Source organism: Scyliorhinus torazame, chromosome 19 (genome assembly GCF_047496885.1).
Source record: "Scyliorhinus torazame isolate Kashiwa2021f chromosome 19, sScyTor2.1, whole genome shotgun sequence".
NCBI classification, from domain to species: domain Eukaryota; kingdom Metazoa; phylum Chordata; class Chondrichthyes; order Carcharhiniformes; family Scyliorhinidae; genus Scyliorhinus; species Scyliorhinus torazame.
The window spans coordinates 66,718,889-66,739,320 of NC_092725.1; the positions used below are offsets into that span (position 1 = coordinate 66,718,889).

At 44.4% G+C, this 20,432-nt stretch overlaps 1 long non-coding RNA gene across 1 annotated transcript in view; it reads right to left on the minus strand.

Annotated features, from left to right (window-relative positions):
* Positions 1-464: 464 nt before the first annotated feature.
* Positions 465-20,432, minus strand: part of LOC140395914 (uncharacterized) — a 39,012-nt gene continuing 19,044 nt past the window's right edge. The window contains exons 2-3 of the long non-coding RNA XR_011936390.1: positions 4,748-4,826; positions 465-544 (exon numbers count right to left, since the gene is read on the minus strand). This is a non-coding gene — a long non-coding RNA (uncharacterized lncRNA). The remainder of the gene's footprint in view (positions 545-4,747; positions 4,827-20,432) is intronic.

Genomic DNA, 20,432 nt, shown 5'->3' on the forward strand with positions numbered 1-20,432 from the left:
ACTGGCATTAGTGCCAGATAACAATAAAATGATAATGTAGACATTGTTAGACAAGTCTGTCTAACTCGTAAATGTTTCCATCTAACTTGTGCAGGACAGTTTGCAGGCCTTGAGTTTCCTGAGTGAGGACATTCCAGCTCTCAGTATACCAATAACTGCAGCATGAAAGATCACTACGATAAATAAAACAAGTTCATTAAATTCCTCACTGAAGGATTTGTTGAAGCGGGGTTGATATACTAATGATTCATTTTAGTTCCTACATTTTTTTGGGGCGGGGGGGGCATTTCCCTAGTTCTCTGTTAGCCAACTTACTTTCGGTCTCTTATTATCCATGTGGAAATTTGTGATTGATGCATGACTCGATCCTTGAAAATAAATATATAAATAAATGATGGCAATAAAAGAAAATTACCCGATCACAAAGATCCAACTTTAATTGAATATGTATCAAAGACTATTCCAGTGCATTGAAATAATCAGGTGGTGAGGCCTTCGCTGAATGCATATCCTCATCCATACGTCAAATTCCTGTTCAAAGCGCCTATAGAAATGAGCACAAACAGGTTCAGGAACTGTATCTGAGGGATTGTAGCCTTTTTCCTGAATGCATCAAATTGTAATACTGAGATAAAAGAAAATTACTGCGGATGCTGGAATCTGAAACAAAAACAGAAAATACTAGACAATCTCAACAGGTCGGACAGCACCTGTGGAGAGAAAAGGGTGCAAACGCTTTGAGCCTGGATGACTCTTTGTCAAAGCTAGAGGTCAGGCAATATATCTGCCACAAATTTCCACATGGATAAATAATAGACAGAAAGTAAATTGACTAACAGAGGACTAGGGAAATGTCCCCCCAAATATGTAGGTACTAAAATGAATCATTAGTGCAAAAATGTATGCAAGTATAATACAAATAAATAATGAGGAGCCAAAGGCTTTAAGTCTAATTTTACAGCATCTAAATGAGCTAGTTAGTAAGTATGAGGGAACTGAAAGCCAGAATTACAACAAAGAAACTCTATGATAGTTGACTATTGAGGCCATAGAATAGTTCAACTAACTTTATGCACATAGTTTTTTAAAGTTTTTCCTTCAGTATTTTCTGTTTTTGTTTATAATACTGAAATAGGAGCGTGAGTCTCATTGCTCATGATGCTCTTTTTTACTTTCACCAAAGTTCTTTAAGAGCAGATTTTATCAAGAGAGATTTGCTCATCAAATGGTGTGGATGGTGTAGAGACCGTACTGACTGAGATTCTTTCTGTCAATATTTGCATTTATATTTCTTTATTATCATTTTAGAACCAACACCAGATGTGCCGTCCTTACCAGGGTGTTAAATTTCATCACAAAATCTCTCGACATTTCATCCATAAACTCCTGTTGATGGGAGCAATCATACAGAACCCAACACTGGCTGCCAACCGACTGGCCAGAATGATGGAAACTCTAATCAGTGCTTTAATGGGGAAAGGCAGAATTATTTATTTCACCACTAACTGCTTGCATACCTGTTCCTATCGAGTAGCCAATTTGTGCAGTCATGATGCTCATGTAGTTATTTCTTTTCACTCTGGATTCATGACCATCTAAACTCAATATCCAGTTTCAGCTGGAGCTTAGATCTGAGGATTCAAGCTATTGCATTATGATTCCTTTGTTCAATCCCTAGCTATTTTCTTGGATGACATTAAACATACAGTGCCTATCATAGTATTAGTATATCTGTCTGATCCAAAATGAAACCCTTAGGGGAGAAACACAAATTAGTCACACACAGCAGTGCAGATAGCCATGCAATTTGGAAAATATGTTTTTCTATTCAAAAGTAGGAATGGTTTTCATGAAACCCATCAGTAATTAAGTGCATTTTTCCTATTTATGGAACATTCTTATGAACTTAAATGTCAAAAATACACAAAATATGGGTACTAAGTGTATACTGTGAAAGACATGCCGAAAATATCAAGTTCAATCAGTCAAAGTTCTTTTTTGAAACTTGAATGGTTTCAAGGGGAAGAAAATCCTGAATTATTCATCAAAAGCTGCAGGATGCCATCACTTTGTCACATTTTGAATCTAACACTCTTTTGTTGGTGTATATACTATCCCTGGACAGTGGATAAAGGCTTTTGTGTTGCACTGGGACTGAATGCAAATGCACTTATGTCAAAGTCATCCATTTTAAATGTGCCAATGGTTCACGTGATTGGAATGGATGTGCTTGGAGTCAACCTATGCTTTCATCGGTGATGCAGCACAGCAGACACTACTAGACAGTGGTGGGCAACCTGCGGCCCGGGGCCACGTGCGGTCCACCTGGGTTCTGAGTGCAGCCCACGAGACATTTCGTTGACCGTTTCCCACAAGCAGGGTTGCCACGAACCGCTGATTAATGTCTGCGTAGTTTTTTTCTCCCGGTGTGACTAAAGTGAAGCAAATGAAAGTGAAGTGAGATGCGTGCTGATAACACATAGCTTTGAATGAGAGCCGAGTGCTCCCTCTGCATCCAAAGTGTAAATACTTATTTTGTTTATACCATTTGAAGTTGATGATATTAATATATAAATGATTCAGCGTTTTCTATAACTTGTTATGAAATACTCGGAATGTATTAAATGTATTTAAGTTTATTCATAGGGTCATGTTTAGTGACCAAGGCTGATTTCAATCTTGCGGCCCACTGAGGTGAAGGAGGGTCACTCATGATGTCTACACACCAGCCTAGGTTGCCCATCACTACTGCAAGATGACTATCAGGATCTAGAAAGAAGTCGCAATCAATGTACTCACTATATAGTCAGATGCCAGTGCTGTAAGTAAGTAATAATTAGGAACATAGTGCTATGGGCCAGGGCTTAGAAACTCCAAAGTGTATTGTGAAGCTCACCTGACCTATAACTTTTATGTTGAATTTGGCTAGGATGAGCACAAGAGCCTTCACTTCAGGTGTGATTCAACAGACTTCCTAGGCGCGGTTATCAAAACAAGGTTTATTATTAGAATGTAATTAACATATCTGAAACAGTTAGCAAGAGGTTGTTCTCAATTACAAACCTGAAAAAACACAACAGCTACAGTAATCTATATATATAAAACTCTTAATGAATCCCCCTTAGTAGCTGTTCCAATTCAATACAAAATCCAATAAACCAAACCCCCTTTCAAGGGCGTGGCCCAGCACACATTAATCTCACTTGAATGGGACTGGTCCTTTCCCTGAGATTCTGGTCCAGCCTCCAACCAGCAGATTCAAAACTCCTTCTGGGAAGCAACTCTATCTTTAAAGTCACCAAGGCAGTTTGCCACACCCAATGTGCTTTCAGTTCCCTGGAACTGTTTTAAAATGAAACAGGGAAACACTGCTTCTCTTCTGCAGTCCAAAGCAACAAACCGAAACCGAAACCCAAACACTAAAAACCCCTCTCACCTGACAGCCACAGCCCAGCTCCACCCACAAATGACATCACTGAAGCTGTGCTGCAGGTCATGTGGTAAGATCAAACCTTTCTTAAAGGGACACTCACATGACAATAGGGAAGTGAGCCATTCAGCTCCTTGAGTCTGTTCCTCCATTCAATTAGATCATGGTTGATTGCTCTCTGAGTGCCTTGGGTTTGAAAAACATAAGAACCATGAGCAGGAGTAGGCAATTTAGCCCCTTGAGCCATTCAGTACAATCATAGCTGACCTGATTTTGGCTTCACCTGTACTTTCCTGCCCATTCCCATAACCCTTCAACCCATTAATAATTAAAAATCTGTCCACTCTTTAATTTTACTCAATGTCATAGCAACCATGGAATTCTGGGGTAATGAATTCAACAGATCCACGACTCTTGAGAGATGTAATTTCTCCTCATCTCTGTTTTAAATCTGCTACCCCTTATCCCAAAACTACGACTTCTTCTTCTAGATTACAGCACAAGAGGAAGCATCTGTTCTACGTCTACTTTGTCAATACCTTTTATCACCTTCTTTACCTCAATTAGATCGCCTCATATTCTACTAAACTCAAGAGAGTATTGGCTTAAACTGCTCAATCTCTCTTCATAAGACGAACTCCTCAGCTCTGGCATCAATCTAGTGAACCTCCTCTGAACTGCCTCCAATGCAACTACAACCCTCCCCAAATAAGGGGATCAAAACTGTACTCCAGGTGCGGTCTCAACAATGCCTTGTACAGTTGCAGCATGGCTGACCATGTTACGGCAATTACATTGGCTACAGGTTTAAGGGAAGAGTACATAGCAATAGGGTTTGTCATGGGTTCTCCAGCTAAGAGCCAAAGCAGACTTAATGAGATGGTTGACCTCCTTTTGTGCTTCATATCGTAAGTGCATTATACAGCTAGTTGGAAATCAAACCAAATTATTATTCTGCGTATTTGGAAGCATATTACTCTTTTCTTCAGTTCTCTTCATAAAAGCAGGTCCTTGGTGCGTATTTTCCAAACCATAATAAAGTGTCAGGACTTTTTAATCACGGGTAGTGCAAGGAGACAGGCCCCCAAGTATACCTCAGCGTGAATGGGGAATTGAACCCTGTGCTATTGGTGTTGACTTAATCCACATGCTAGCCATCTGAGCTAACCATTCCCCTGCTATAACAATAGCCAACTCTAATAATAAAATATAGACAGTGAAGTTGAGTTTGATGTTAATGCAGAGATGAAAGGGCCTGTAAAAACTGCACCAGAGTGTGGACAGACAAGATTAAGATTTCTCATTGTTAGTACTTACTGCAATAGCTTGTACCTAGAAGAGCTTTGCTCCATATTAGAGGTTGTATTCCAAGTGATGGGCAGATTATCTCCAAAATCTGGAAAATAAATTTGTAAGTGTTTAAGCATTGGTAGCTTTTTGCATGAGAGAGATCACCAAGTTTTGAAGCTGCCGTTAACCCACAGATCACTACCAGCATGACAAATCCATGTGTTTAAAGATTTTGAAATCGAAGTGAGCATCTCCTCCAATCTATTGTTTTGCGAACATCTAAAATAAAATTGAGAAACAACTTGACATTGATTTTGTAGGACGTTCAATAGGCTGGATGAAAATTATGCACTCTAGATTTTATATTTACTTATCAGAACTCCAACATTTCCCAACATATTTCACAGCCAGCAAATGATGAAATGTCAGGCGCGATTTAATGGAAATGAAACAGTCTGTTTTGGGTGTATTTAGCGGGGTGTTTCACAGAATCATAGAATAATACAGAGCATAAGAGGCCCTTCAGCACATTGAGTCTTCACCAATGCATGAAAAACAGCTGACCTGCCAACCTAGCCCATTTGCCAGCACTTGGCCCCGAGCCTTCAATGCTTTTTAAATTCAGGTACTTTTTAAAAGATGTGTGGTAACCCACCTCTACCACCCTCGCAGACAGTGATTTCCAGACTCTCACCACCGTCTGGGTAAAAAGGTTTTCCCTCAAATCCCCTAAACCTCCTGCCCCTCAACTTGAACATGTGTCCCCTCATAACTGACCCTTCAACTTGGGGGAACAGTGCTCCCTATCCACCCTGTCCTTGCCCCTCATAATCTTGTACACCTCGATCAGGTCACCCCTCAGTCTCCACTGCTCCAGCAAAAACAACCCAAGCCGAACCAACCTCTCTTCATAAACTTAAATGTTCCACCCCAGGCAACATCCTGGTGAATCATCTCTGCATCCCTGCCAGTGCAATCACTTCCTTCCTATAATGTGGTGACCAGAATTGCACACAGTGCTCCAGCTGTGACCTCACCAAAGTTCTATACAACTCCAACATGACCTCCCTGCTTTTGTATCTATGGCTCGATTCATAAAGGTAAGTGTCTCGTATGCCCTTTTTAACCGTTCTATTAACCTGTCCTTCTGCCTGCAGTGCCGGAACGACCCCACTATTAAATGGGACTCTGCTTCATTTTCTGCCTCTCGTGAGATTTACCGACCTCGTTGAGTCCCAGAAGTCAATTTGCATACAGCATTGTCCCACAAACATCGCTGAGCTAAATTACGAAATTTAAGTAATGCTGCTTGAGGGGTTTTACCTTGGCTGGATACAAGGAGAACTCGCTTGATCTTCGTCAAATAGTGCTATGGGATGTCCAGCTGAGAAAGTGGCCACAATTTTCCTGCTATTCCCGCCAGCGAGATCTACCGGTCCCACTCTATGTGTGTCTGATTCAGAGGTTTTTACATATGTTGAAGATATTATTCCACAGTGCCCTCATGAAGGACAACAACCAATACGTTGATTGACAAGCACAGAAACATTTCTATCTCACTGGTTGAGTATGTTTGTTGGATTAGTGCAGCAGAAGTAATTTTCACCTGAGTAATTGCTTTTTTTTGTGGAAAATGAAGAATGAAAGATTTACTTTTCTTCATAATTAGCAATAAGGCGGAAGAGGAATGGATATTATTGACAACCTTGCGGGTTTTGCTGCCAGACCAGCATTGTTCATGGAGAGTGACTGTGAGACTAAGTTAAACACGTTTGCTCATTGACTTGGATTAGTGGTACGAACACGTAACTTCAGTTGTCTTTCGTTACACCCATGACGACAAAAGAACTAAAGTCAACGCACAGATGGAATGCGGATACACCCTGCATAGTCTGCAGAAATATCAATGCCAAAACTACACCAGCCGTCTGCACCTGACAGAACCTTGAGTATATTCGTATTTGGATCCATAGCACCACTGGAGATTGTGCCACAGCAACTGAACACCCTCCTGCGGGTACGTGCTGTGGCACCTGCTCCTTCCAGTGAAGGCCGTTGTGTTATGTAATTTGGAATTACACAAGCTGCCACTTGATGCAGTTCTGAGTAAAAGATGCTCCAGACTTTGAAGTGAGTTCAATGTCTTTTATTGAACTATTAGCACAGTTCTCAATGAGTTCGACTCTCTGCTAATCTAAATGTAGTAACTCAGTCTAACTGAACCAGCCATGCTCTAAGCCACGTGCTGGGGTGTTATGCTGAAGATACACCCTGTCTCACTCTGTAGATGTTGGTCTGTGGAACGAGGCGGGGTGTGAGTGCCTCATCCCTTTTATAGTGAGATCCCACCCCTGAGTGTCCAGACTGCTCATTGGTCATGTCCTATTCTACGTGTTCATTAGTTGCATGTTTGCATATCATGACAAAGGCCACATGATGCACCATGTTAAGAGCACCAGAAACAACTCAACTGGTACTTTCATGACATCACAGATCACTACTGGCTGATGTGATGCCTATTTTCCAACTTTGGACCACATAGGTCCAGTCAACAAATTTCCACATCCCTCACCATAGAGCAAGCATTCAGCTGCGAGGTTGACCCTGCTCTCGTATTATTTGAAGGGACAGGCAGCCATATTTCAGGAAAGGTAATTCTGAAGAACTTCTGACATTACAAAGTGTCTAAATATTCTCTGGTGTGTTTCTGGAGTTCCTGTGGTGAGCTGCTGGATTTGACAGGGAGGGTTGCTGCAACTTCAGAAAAAGGGGAGAGAGTAGGCCACTTATTCACACAAAGACTGCAACTGTAGGGGCTCCACTGGCATTTAGGTCAACAAAACAACAGGAACATGAAGCAGAGGCTGTTCTGTGCCCTCTGTCACATTGTAGCTGGACTCACGGTGGGGGGCACAGTGGCACAATGGTTAGCACTGCTGCCTCACAGCGCCAAGGTTCAATTTCACCTTGGGTGACTGTGTGGAGTTTGCACAATCTGCCTGTATCTGCTTATGTTTCCTCCGGGTGCTCTGGTTTCCTCCCACATTCCAAGATGTGCAGACTATGTGGATTGGCCATGTTAAAATTGCCCCTTATGTCCAAAATTTGCAGGTTAAATGGGGTTACTGGAATAGGGCGGGGACGTGGGCCCAGGGTGCTCTTTCAGAGGGTTGGTGCAGACTTGGGGGATGAATGGCCTTCTTCTGCACTTTAGGGATTCTATGGATCCCTCCATACCTTGGCAGCAATGGGAAGCTGTGACAGACCAGCCAATACACCCAAAATCCTGGCATGCATACCTATCAGTGTTCTGTATTTCATCCCATTGAGTTTCCTGGAGCAGAACTTTCCTCTGAGCTCATCTTCCACTGAGTTGGCACAAGAATCATAGCCCCTGGATTTGGCTGCAGTATACTCATGACTGGTGACTCACCATGTGCAAATTCCAACTCAATACTAGCCTGCAGGGTATATGCAGATTCAGTACCTGCGCTGGTGGATCTGAGCCTCTTATCAAGTGACAGAGCCTCACCATTAATGCTGAGCTGCTGCTCCCTCTCCTTCTGCTGCTGTTTCTGGGCAGATACCAGTGCGAGTGGGTCTGAAAGCAGAATATCAAAAGGGGAAGCTTTGGGGTGAGGGAAAGGGAGTTGTATGATAAGCAGGAGGTCCATGGTCACATCTTTAGCAGTGTTTGACTCAGAGGAGAACTTGCAGTAGCTGGTGTTTCCATTTGCCTGCTGGTCTTTCTCTTTTAGATGGTGGAGATCTCAAGTTTAGAAGATGCTGTTGAGGAAATCTTGGTGAGTTGACACAGTACATCAGGTAAATAGAATGCACTGTTTCCATGATGTGCGAGTGGTGAAGGAATGAATGGTTAAGATGGTGGATGGGTTGCCAATCAAACAAGTTGCACTGTCGAGCTTCTCGAGTGTTGTTGGAGCCACAATCATCCAGGCAATTGGAGAGTATTCCATCGCATTCCTAACTTGTGTCTTGTACATGACTAAAATACCTTGGCAATGGACCGCCTCATGTGAACATGGGAATAGCAGCTTTTCCCTGCGCTCTGCGCCACTCACTTTATAATCATTTATCCTGATTACCTGACACAGGTTTGCCTTATCAATTATTTGACAGTTGATGTTCTGTCCCTCAAAGGCTTCTGGGTGAGTACTGATGAGAATGTGCTGCAGAACATGAAGAAATACAGCAATAACTGGGTGCAGTCGGATTCAAACGGGGTGGAGCCGCCTTTTCAAAATGGCGGCTTGATGCTCGGGCAGTCTCTGGATCCGGCCCTTGCTGAAGTGCTCTCGGAAGGGCTGAAGGTGGCGGCTGCTAACTGATACGAATGAAACAAAATGGCTGTACAACATCCTGACTTTTTCAACTCGTAACAATGTCCAATGCCTCTGGATTAGTGACAAAAATCCTTCAATTCAAAACTGGCATAAATTAGTTACGTAATGTATTTATATGGAATTCCTGACATCTGTGATCTGTTTTAGATCTGATGCATTTGGTAGAGTGTGGACACCTATCTTAAATGTATAGGCTCCATCTTGTCTGACTTGCTCCTGATAGGCTTTCCATGATCTATATTATACGGTGTACGGTATTGTATGTCTTGATCTCGCAATAGATGAAGGTATGCACCCTGAACTAATATCCTTTATACTTGGTTGGCCTTATCCTCATTTTCCCCTCATTTTGTAATGTTAGTGGGCGGCACAGTGGAACAGCGGTGTGAGTGGCACAGTGGTTAGCACTGCCGCCTTACAGCGCCAGGGCCCCGGGTTCACTTCCGGCCTCGTGTGACTGTGGAGTTTGCACATTTTCCACACAATTGCCTCCGGGTGCTCCAGTTTCTTCCCACAGTCCAAAAATGCACAGGTTAGGTGGATTTGCCATGTTAAATTGCTGCTCAGTGTCCAAAGATGTGCAGGTTAGATGGGTTGCCCATCATCAATGCTCGGGTTACGGGCATAGGGTGGTGCCTAGGGAGGGTGCTCTTTCAGAGAGTGCAGACTCGACGGGCTGAATGGCCTCCTTCTGCACCGGATTGATTCTATGTTACCGAATCGATCCGGCATCAAAACTAAAGACACTAGTTCCTTAAACATGTTGTTCCAAACTTATCTTGTCCTGTTTGTTCCTACGTTTGCGATAATTCTTGATCTGTGGTGCTTTGAACTATTTATTCCTTCTTATTTTTGTTGTATAATGAGTAAAAAATTTGATAAAAAGTATATTTTTTAAAACGCCCTGGGAAGTCCTGAGGTGAGTTACTTGCCGCAGAATTCCCAGCCTCTGACCCATATTTATTCAGCTGTTCCAGTTCAGTTTCTGGTCAATGGTACCCCCAGGATGTTGATGGCAGGGGATTCAACAATGGTAATACCACTGAATGTCAAGGGGAGTTGGTTGGATTCTCTCTTGTTGGAGATGGTTATTGCCTGGCACTTGTGTGGTCCAAAGGTTACTTGCCACTTATCAGTCCAAGCCAGGATATTACCCAGATCTTGCTGTGTGCAGGCTTGGACTGCTTCATTACCCAGGGAGCTGCAATTGGAGCTGAACACGGTGTAAACTCCACTTCTGACCTTATGATGGAGGGAAGATCATTGATGAAGAAGCTGAAGATAACTGGGCAGAGGCCACTAGCCTGAGGTGCTCATGCAGTGATGTCTTGGGACTATGGTGATTGACATCCAACAATCACAACCATCTTCCTTCGCGCCAGCGGAGAGCGTTCTCCCTGATTCCCATTGACTCCAATTTTGCTCAGGCTTCTTGATGCCCTACTCAATCAAATGCTGCCTTGATGTCCAGGGCAGCAACTCTCACCTCGCCTCTGGAATTCAACTTTTTGAACATGTTTGAACCAAGACTTTCATGAGGTCTGGAGCCAAATGCTTAATGTTTATTCCTTATTCTTTGTTACGTAATTCAAAACTTGGTCTTAGTCTTGAATTTGAACTTGAATTCTGCATATCACTTAAAAATGAGCCAAAAACATCTTAAAGATTATTTGCGATCCAAAGCAGTCAAATAATTGTATTTTTCAGTCTCATTATGCTATCCATGCTTTGTGTGTTCAAAAATATTAACAGACATATTGTAGATAATGGACAGTGTTTCCGAATGCTATAAATACTTGGTTTCATAATTTACTTTTGTTGAGATTGTTCCTCACAGATTTACATTGGTAAAGGTAAAATAATCATCATCTCAGATGACGATAGGCTACTTGAGGGGGAGAGCTGACTGGTGGTGATTTAACCTGAGGGTCACCACACCTCAGGTAAGGGAGGAGGTTGAGAAAGCGAGGCATTCATGAATAACCTCAGTATCACAAACCAGCTGTCTAGCCAAGTGAGCTAAACCAGTCCCCAGCTTTACCTCAACATTCGGTCAATGCTTCAAAGCCAGAGGGCACTATAATAAAAGGTAGGTTTGCAAGTTCCAAAGATTATTTTTGGAAGATTGAAATGTTTTAATTGTGCTCTAGAGGTGACACGTTGAAAATGTTGCTGTGTGGTTTTATTTAATCATCAGGTAAAATTGATGTGCTATGATATAGCAGCCAATCAAAAGTAATTGTCGCTTCTGCACATACTCACACTCTGGCCTGTGCACTTATAAAATGTGTGATCATTCCTTCTGCCAGACTGGAATATCCTTTGGGTCACTAATTGTCACTTGTCTGAAATCATGCCACCAGAATGGCATTTATCTATGTCAGTGGCACACAGTTTTATCAGATCAGAAAATTCACTGAAAATCGTCCTGGCCTGGTAGACACAAACCTGACAAGATATACACATACATGTTTGAGGCTCATGCATCATTCTAAAAATTGTTATCATAAATCATTGACATTGAAAGCTCATTAAGGAACCATTTAATAATGCAGTGGATGGATTAACCATGACAGTAATAGTGTGATAGCCTGTCACCTACAATCAGTTACACTACATTTGTAGGATTAGTAGTGACGTATATTACCATTACTGGCACTCCTTTTAATTAGTGGAACTGTGCTGCAGTGTAACTGTCATCCAAGAGACAGCAATAATCTCACAACATTTCTTACTCATTACTGACATTTTTCGCAAATATTTACACACCTTCTCCTAAATACACCATTGGATATAGATGCTGTGTCTTAATGAGGCTGTATCACATGGCTAATTGGAACCTGTTTTCCTTATCACATAGGTTGAATTCATAGAATCCCTACAGTGCAGAAGGAGGCCATTTGGCCCATCGAGTCTGCACCACCCCATTTAATGAGTACATTTACGAGTGACCACCCTGTCCTATCCCCGAAATCCCATAACCTAACCTGCACATCCCTGGACATCAAAAGGGCAATTTATCATGGCCAATCCACCTAACCCACACATCTATATAAAAGCAAATAACTGCGGATGCTGGAATCTGAAACGAAAGAGAAAATGCTGGAAAATCTCAGCAAGTCTGGCAGCATCTGTAAGGAGAGAAAAGAGCTAACGTTTCGAGTCCGATGACTCTTTGTCAAAGCTAACAGACAGAGAATATGGGAAATAATTATACTGTTGTTGCTAATGTTTGCTTGGCTCTTAATTTGGCTCTGTTTAATTACGTTTGCTCAAGAGTCGCCAGGTATCTTTCGACACCTCCACAAGGTTCAGAACCAAATGCTGATCAATGACTCGATAAACCAGTTAGTAAGTTCAAAAGCAATGCTCATTAATTTACACACAGTCAAATCTACTCATGCATAAACTCTACAAACTAAACTACCACTATAACTGAAGCCTATACTTAACTTCGGGTGCCCACTCAGTCAGAGGAACAATGGCCATTGCTCGGTTCTGGGGCTGCTGGGTCGAGCTGTTTACAGGGTAGCAACTAGGAGCGTCTATCTCATAGCGTGTGTGTGGTTATTCTGCGAGCCGTAAGCCTTGAGCTGGTTTATATGAAACCATGCAGACTTACCATTGGGATAGGTTATTTTGTATACTGAAGGGCTGACTTTGTCCGAAATGGAGTACGTTCCGGAAAATTTGGGGGAAAGAAATGAGCTGGGATTGTAAAGGGAAAGCATAACTTGTTGCCCTACTGTAAACTCAGTGGCATGTACTGTTTTGTCGAAACAAGCTTTGCTCTGTTTCTTCCTGGTTCCAGGTCTCACTGCTGCGTTTTATATTCAGGTCTCACTGCTGCCTTTATATTCTGCATCTGTTGTTTAACCGCATTTTCATGCGCGAGGGCTGTAACTGCGGGGCTGGCCAAATCCAGTCCTAGTAAATACTCAGTGCCTTTCATGGGGCTTCCGCTCATGAGGGTGTGGGGGGTGTATCCTGTGGACGTGGATACCGTGTTTCTTAAAAACATTAAAGCAAATGGGGGTACTGAATCCCAGGTGCTATTATTCTGCTGTACTATTTTCCTGAGGGTGGCTTTCAATGTCCTATCTCATTCATTCTACAATACCACTTGACTGGGGGTGGTATGCGATATGGAACTTTTGGCTAATGCCGAAAATCGTGAGGACGTTTTTTATTGCACGTCCGGTAAAATGGGAGCCTTGATCGGACTCTATACTGTGTGGGAGGCCCCATCTTGTAAAGATGTGGTGTGTTAATATTTTCGCCGTTGTCTTGGCCGTATTAGTTCTTGATGGAAATGCTTCCACCCATTTTGTGAAGGTGTCTATGACCACCAACACATACTTGTAACCATTTCTGCACGGGGGTAGGGGTCCTATATAATCTATCTGGAGATTTGTCCAGGGTCCATTAACGGGGCGGGAATGGCTAAGTTGAGCCTTTTTCGCATATCTGTCCGGATTGTTCTGGGCACAGATTAAGCAATTCTCAATGTGGTGCGTTACATCGGTTTTTAAATCAGGCCACCAACAAAGCGGTCTGAGGTGGGCTAGGGTGGGTTCAATTCCTTGGTGTCCATGATTGTCATGGAACTGACAAATGATCTGGTTCCTGTCCTAGCTGGGAACTATATAAATGCCATCCTTTAAAATCACTCCGTCATGTGTGGTTATTGAGTTTTTAAACTTGTCGTACGGGGCTGGGAAGGTTCCCTTTAAAACTTCCCTGAGTTTCTCGTCCTCTTTCTGTGCCTTCGCTAAATCCTGAGTGTTGGTCTGTGAGACCTGAACTGAGTGGATTGGGGTGCTTTCAGCGGGGTTCCAAAAATAGCCAGCCTGGAGCCTGCCTTCGCTAGGGCGTCTGCTTTAACGTTACTAGGGTGGGAAGAACGGTGATGACTGCGAACCTTAATTATTCCGTATTTCCTATCCTTCGCTGTCTCTATGATATGGCGGAGTAATGGGGCTGAGGGTAGGGGTTTACCGTCCGCGGAAACAAATCCTCTTGTTTTCCAGAGTGGTAGGAATTCTGTCAAACTATGACAGACATACAAGCTGTCTGACTAGATGTCTGCTGGGGTCGGGAACGAGTCTGGGTGGTCTACAATATATGCATCGCTGCTAGCTCTGCTGCCTGCGAGCCTAAGTGTCTTGGCAACTTTAAGGAAATTTCATTTAGGGCGCATCCCTGTGCGTCCTCTACATATACACCGCAACCGGTAATTCTCTCTCCATTTAATACTGTGGAGGAGCCATCCACGTAAATCTTCAGGGGTGCGCACATGTCTGTGGGCTGGGGTCTCTGTGGTGTGCTACCTGTTTTCCTGGGAGGTGTTTTCATAGAAACAGTTTTTACAGTGCAGAAGGAGGCCATTCGGCCCATCGAGTCTGCACCAGCTCTTAGAAAGAGCACCCCACCCAAGTTCCACACCTCCACCCTATCCCCATAACCCAGTAACCCCACCCAACACTAAGGGCAATTCTGGATACTATGGGCAATTTAGCATGGCCAATCCACCTAACCCGCACATCTTTGGACTTTGGGAATAAATGGGCCTGTGTTCTGTTCCGTGGTGATGATCTCACATTCATGAGGGGTGCCTGCATACTGCAAATTATCAGCAAGGAAGGTGTGGGTTTTGGTTCTCTTTTACGTGATGTCCCATCCCTGCAAAAGAAGGGTCCAACGGGCTGCGCGGATTTGGCTGACTGTGCCATCTTTAAGTCGGCCGTCTAACAATAGCTGTGTCGGGGTGTGTTCTGTGAGGATGGTGATGGGGTTGAGTCCTGTAATGTAGGCGAAGTATTGTACTGCCCAAAAAACTGCGAGCAGGTGCCCTTCACAGGCAGAAAATCCTTGCTCTACGGGGTCTAACATGCGTGAGGCGTATGCTACGGGGCGTAATTGGTCGTGGCGTTCCTGGAGGAGCACGGCCGAAAGGGTTTGGTCGGTGCTTGCTACCTTGATAGCGTACGGGGAATGTGGATCTGGGACCTGTAGTGCGGGGGCTGTGCTGAGTGCTCTTTTTAAAGCGTCCATGGCATCTGTATGCTGTGGAAGCCATTCCCAAGGTGCCTGCCTCTTGAGAAGGTCGGAAAGGGGCGCTGCTTTAGTGACAAAACCGTCAATATGGTTTCGGCAGTAGCCAACCAGTCCTAAAAATGACCGGAGGGCTGAGACATTGTGGGGAAGGGGCAATTTGATGATCGAGTCAATTCTCTTGTACTCGATCTCGCGTTTACCATGAGTGATCACTGTTCCCAAGTAAATCACTTTTTCTTTCGGAATCTGAGCCTTCTTGTGGTTGACTTTCCAACCAATTTCGTTTTGGAGTGCTAGGAGCTCGGTGAGAAGCAAAATGTGCTCTCCCTTTGTGTCTGTCTGGAGTAACAAGTCGTCTACATACTGGACCAGACAATCGGGGCGGGAAAATTTTGCTGAACCATTACCAGCTGTCGGTGGAAAATGGAGGGGGAGTTGTGGAAGCCTTGTGGAAGGCACGTCCACGTGTACTGTTGCCCTTGGAATGTAAAGGCGAATTTGTACTGGCACGCTTTAGCCAATAGAATGGGCCAAAAGTCATTACTAATGTCCAAAACTGAAAAACATTTTGACTGGAGTCCCTGTTTGAGCATGGTCTCGGGACTCGTGGCTACGGTGGGGACTGCTGCTGGGGTTACTTTGTTCAGTTCCCGGTAATAAATGGTCAGTCGCCATGATCCATCCGGTTTCCTGACGGGCCAAATCGGTGCGTTGTTTGTGGAGGCTACTGATCTGAGTACGCCCTGATCCAACAAACTCTCTATTACTTTGGAGATTTCTCCCTCTGCTTCTTGGGGAAATCCGTACTGCTTCTGGGGTTTAGGGTCGGGACCTGTAACGCTCACAAAGCCAGCCAAATTGCCACAATCGTGCTTGTGCTGTGCAAATGCTGCTTTATGTTCCTGCAGGTCTACCCTAACCTGTTTGTCTGCACTAATGGCTCGAGGGCGCACCAGGAGTCTCCTACTGAGCTTATCCTATTTGCGTATTCTCGTACAGCTCGTGCTGCCTTTGCCATTTTCCAAACACACTTGTTAACTGGATCAAAAGAAAGGTTATGGGAGCTCATGAAATCGATCCCAAAAATGTGTTCTGCTGTCTGGGGTAGATCAACTAAAACTAAGGGGTGCTTAGTCGTGATGCTCCCTATCTGTATTGCTATAGGGGTTGTGATGTGTCCCTGTTGTAAATGGTCTGTAAAGCCGCTGAGTGTGATGGTGTCTGTTGTGGGCCACGTGTCTCGCTGAAACATCGTGGAGGAATTGAGTGTGGTGCAGGACCCTCCTGTGTCCCAAAGAAATTCTATGGGTTGTTCCCGGACTTTGCCTGCTACTACCGGTCTACCGGACTTGTCCCAAAGGGTGTCGCAGACCCAGGTTGGGGAGCTCGAACACCGTCAGTCGGTGCCGTTCATATCTGCATTCTCTGAACGGGCGCTAACGCTATGGATCGGCTTTGCCCTATTCTTGTTTAGGGTGCCTGTCTGTTGGTTTCTTTGCTGCTTCTGGGGCGCATTGCACTCTCGTGCAAAGTGTCCTAGCTGTCCACAGTTGTAACATTCCTGAGGTTTAGGCTGGGGTTGGCTGTTCCTGCCCTCATTTACCCATGCGGGGTTCTGGTGTGTTTTAACTAGGTTCATTTCTGCCTGCTCTTCATCGGGTGTTATAAATGCGGTTTTGCCTGCAATTGATTGCTCCCAAGCGCGGGACAATCTCTTCAAAACCCATTTTCCATTGTGGGCCTCATCTGAGGGGTCATAATTTGCACAAGCTTTTAGTCCTGCTTCTGTGGCGTGGGAGACTAGAATTCGGGTCCATTTGGCCATACTATCTGGGGACAAATGAGCGCGGGCTAACTCTCCAAAAACTGGTGAAGCGAATCCACAAATGTCCAGCAAACGCTGTGGGGTGCTCTGTCTTCTTTTGCCTACACTTATTTAGGCCTTCTATGGGGTCTCCTCTGTTAAAGCTGATCGCATCAAGGATGCTGTGTGCATGTCTTGGAATGTGCCTCCTCCTACATTCTGTGGGTGGGGAAGGGCTGCTTCGACTGAAGGGTTGAGGCTTAAAACTGTGAGCTTCACTTGCTCCTTTTCGTCCAGGTCGTACATGGTAGCCTGCTGTTTGACTTTCGCGAAAAATTGGTGGGGGTCAGATGTGGGAAGGAACGGTGTAATTTTTTCACACACGTCCCATGATCGGCTCAGGTTTAACGGGGTTGTATAAAGGAAGTCTGCTTCTCCTTCTCCTGCGGTCCTGCGGTGTGTGGTTACAGGACTCATGGTGTTCTGCCTGTTCGGTTGGGGGTTGGGACGCTTTCCTTTTCTGGGGTTTTTCCTGCGTACATGGCATGTACGTATCTATGGGCAGTCTCCTTCAATTCCTGCCAATCGGAGCCGTTTTCTTGATCTAATTGGGGTCCGAATGTACTTTGAAATCCATTTTGAACGGAAAGCAGAGATTGCAATTCTGCAATTTGCTTCCGTCTCTTTGCGTGGTCTACGGAGCTCTGCCTTTGTTCCGTTGTGGAAGTATGGAGTGCTCGTAGGGCTGCTTTTAAATCATTGCACTGTTTCTGCAATTTCTCGACTTGCTGTTCTGTCTCTTGTCTTACCAAGACCGCACGTTGTCTTACCAAGACACTGTCCTACTCTACTGCTGGTCACTGCGACCTCGAATTCCTGGGGGTTCATAAGACATTCCATTGCCTTCATTGCTATTTGCTCTATCTAGGATCTCTACTCAATTTGGAACAGGGGGTGATAAAGTGGTGATGTAAACACGGGTACAGCTTACACTAATTTCCGGCCTACAAAACTCTCGACAGTTTTACACAACAAAATCTCTCAGGTTTACCTGATATCCCTGTTAGTACACATGCATTAACATACTTCCGAATCTCAGAGGCTTGATCAGTACTGTTTTGACGCTTCTGGTTTTTCTGTTCCCAATTGGATTCTCAATTCAAATTTTGGGTTCTCTCGGAGTGGTTAGGCCACTTCTAAGTCGAGTCCCGGCAGACTCGCCAGTAAATGTTGCTAATGTTTGCTTGGCTCTTAATTTGGCTCTGTTTAATTATGTTTGCTCAAGAGTCGTCAGATATCTTTCGACACCGCCACAAGGTTCAGAACCGAATACTGATCAATGACTCGATACACCAGTTAGTAAGTTTAAAAGCAATACTCATTTATTTACACACAGTCAAATCTACTCATGCATAAACTCTACAAACTAAACTACCACTATTACTAAAGCGCACTTAGTAAGCATTGCGCTGGTCAAGGAGACACAGCCTGAGTGAGTGAGACAGACAGAGTGAGAATTTGGTGCAGTGAGATAATTCGGTGAAGAGTGGGAGAAGGTGCTTTTTCCAAACTGTTTTGTTCTCTTTCTTTCTTCGGACCTAATTTTGGGAGCCGTTCGGAGGAGGAGGAACAGTCTCTGTGAGTATAAAAACCTAACGGTAACTTCCTGTTTTCCAATTTTTTTCTCAAAACGTGACGTCAGAGGGAAGCTGTGATCTGATTGGTTGATAGCAAATCTGCCCCAAATTTAAAAAAAAAACACAGCTAAACTCGAAAACTTAAATTAAACTAATTAATTAATTAGTGATGGCTGGTCAGGTGAAGTGCTTGAGCTGCTTGAGCTGCTTGATGTGGGAGCTGGCAGATCCCATTGCGAACTGCAGAGACCACATCTGCAGTATGTGTTGGCTGCTCGAAGAGCTCCGGCTCAGAGTTGATGAGCTGGAGTCTGAGCTTCAAACACTGAGGCACATCCGGGAGGGGGACACTTATCTGGACACTGTGTTTCAGGAGACAGTCACACCTGTCAGAGTAAGTAGTTTAAATCCTGCCAGTGGCCAGGGACAGCAGGGTGTGACTGCAAGTCAGGCAGGTAAAGGGAACCAGCAGCCAGGAACTCAGGAGCCTTAGCCCTTGATCCTGTCCAACAGGTATGAGGCACTTGCTTCCTGTGTGGATGGCGAACAGGGCTGCAGGAAGGATGAGTCAGCTGACCAAGGCACCATGGTTCAGCAGGCCATTCAAGGGGAGGGAGTAAATAGGCAAGTTGTAGTTGTAGGGGATTCTATTATCAGGGGGATAGATAGTATCCCTTGTGAGCATGATAAAGAGTCCCGCATGGTATGTTGCCTGCCCGGTGCTAGGGTGCGGGACATCTCTGACCGGCTTGAAAGGATACTGGAGAGGGAGAGGGAGGGGGAGGATCCAGTTGTTGTGGTCCATGTCGGTACCAACAACATAGGCAAGTCTAGAAAAGAGGACCTCTTTAGAGATTATAAAGAGCTAGGATTCAAATTAAAAAACAGGTCCTCAAGGGTCATAATCTCCGGATTACTGCCCGAGCCACGTGCAAATTGGCATAGGGAGGCAAGAATAAGGGAAGTTAACACGTGGCTGAAAGAGTGGTGTGGGAAAGAGGGGTTCTTTTTCATGGGACACTGGCATCAGTTTTGGGACAGGGGGGACCTATACCGTTGGGATGGTCTCCACCTGAACCCGAGCTGGGACCAGTGTTCTGGCGAAAAGAGTAAATAGGGTGGTCAATAGGACTTTAAACTAGAGATTGGGGGGGAAGAGAAAGTCAGGGAACCAAGAGGTGAAGTAATCAGTGGGAATCGTAGCTGCTTAGGAATACAAAAAAGCACGAAAAGACAGAACTCAGGAGAGGTTACGATAGTCCCCATCCCACAAAATATGACAGTGTATGGAAAGGCTCAGTAAACCAAGGTCCACCACACTAAGAAAACAAAAAGGGATGGTCAATAGAGAATTAAAGGTGCTATATTTAAATGCGCGCAGTGTATGGAACAAGGTAGATGAGCTTGTGGCCCAGATTGTGACTGGCAGGTATGATGTGGTAGGCATCACAGAGACGTGGTTGCAGGGGGTTCAGGACTGGCATTTAAACATCCAGGGATTCACAACCAATCGAAAAGACAGAGAGGTGGGCAGAGTGGGTGGGGTTGCCTTGTTAATTAGGAATGAAATTAAATCAATAGCACTAAACGACATAGGGTCAGATGATGTGGAGTCTGTGTGGGTAGAGTTGAGGAACCACAAAGGCAAAAAAAACCATAATGGTAGTTATGTACAGGCCTCCTAACAGTGGTCAGGACCAGGGGCACAAAATGCACCATGAAATAGAAAGTGCATGTCAGAAAGGCAAGGTCACAGTGATCATGGGGGACTTCAATATGCAGGTGGACTGGGTAAATAATGCTGCCAGTGGACCCAAGGACAGGGAATTCATTGAATGTTTACAGGAGGG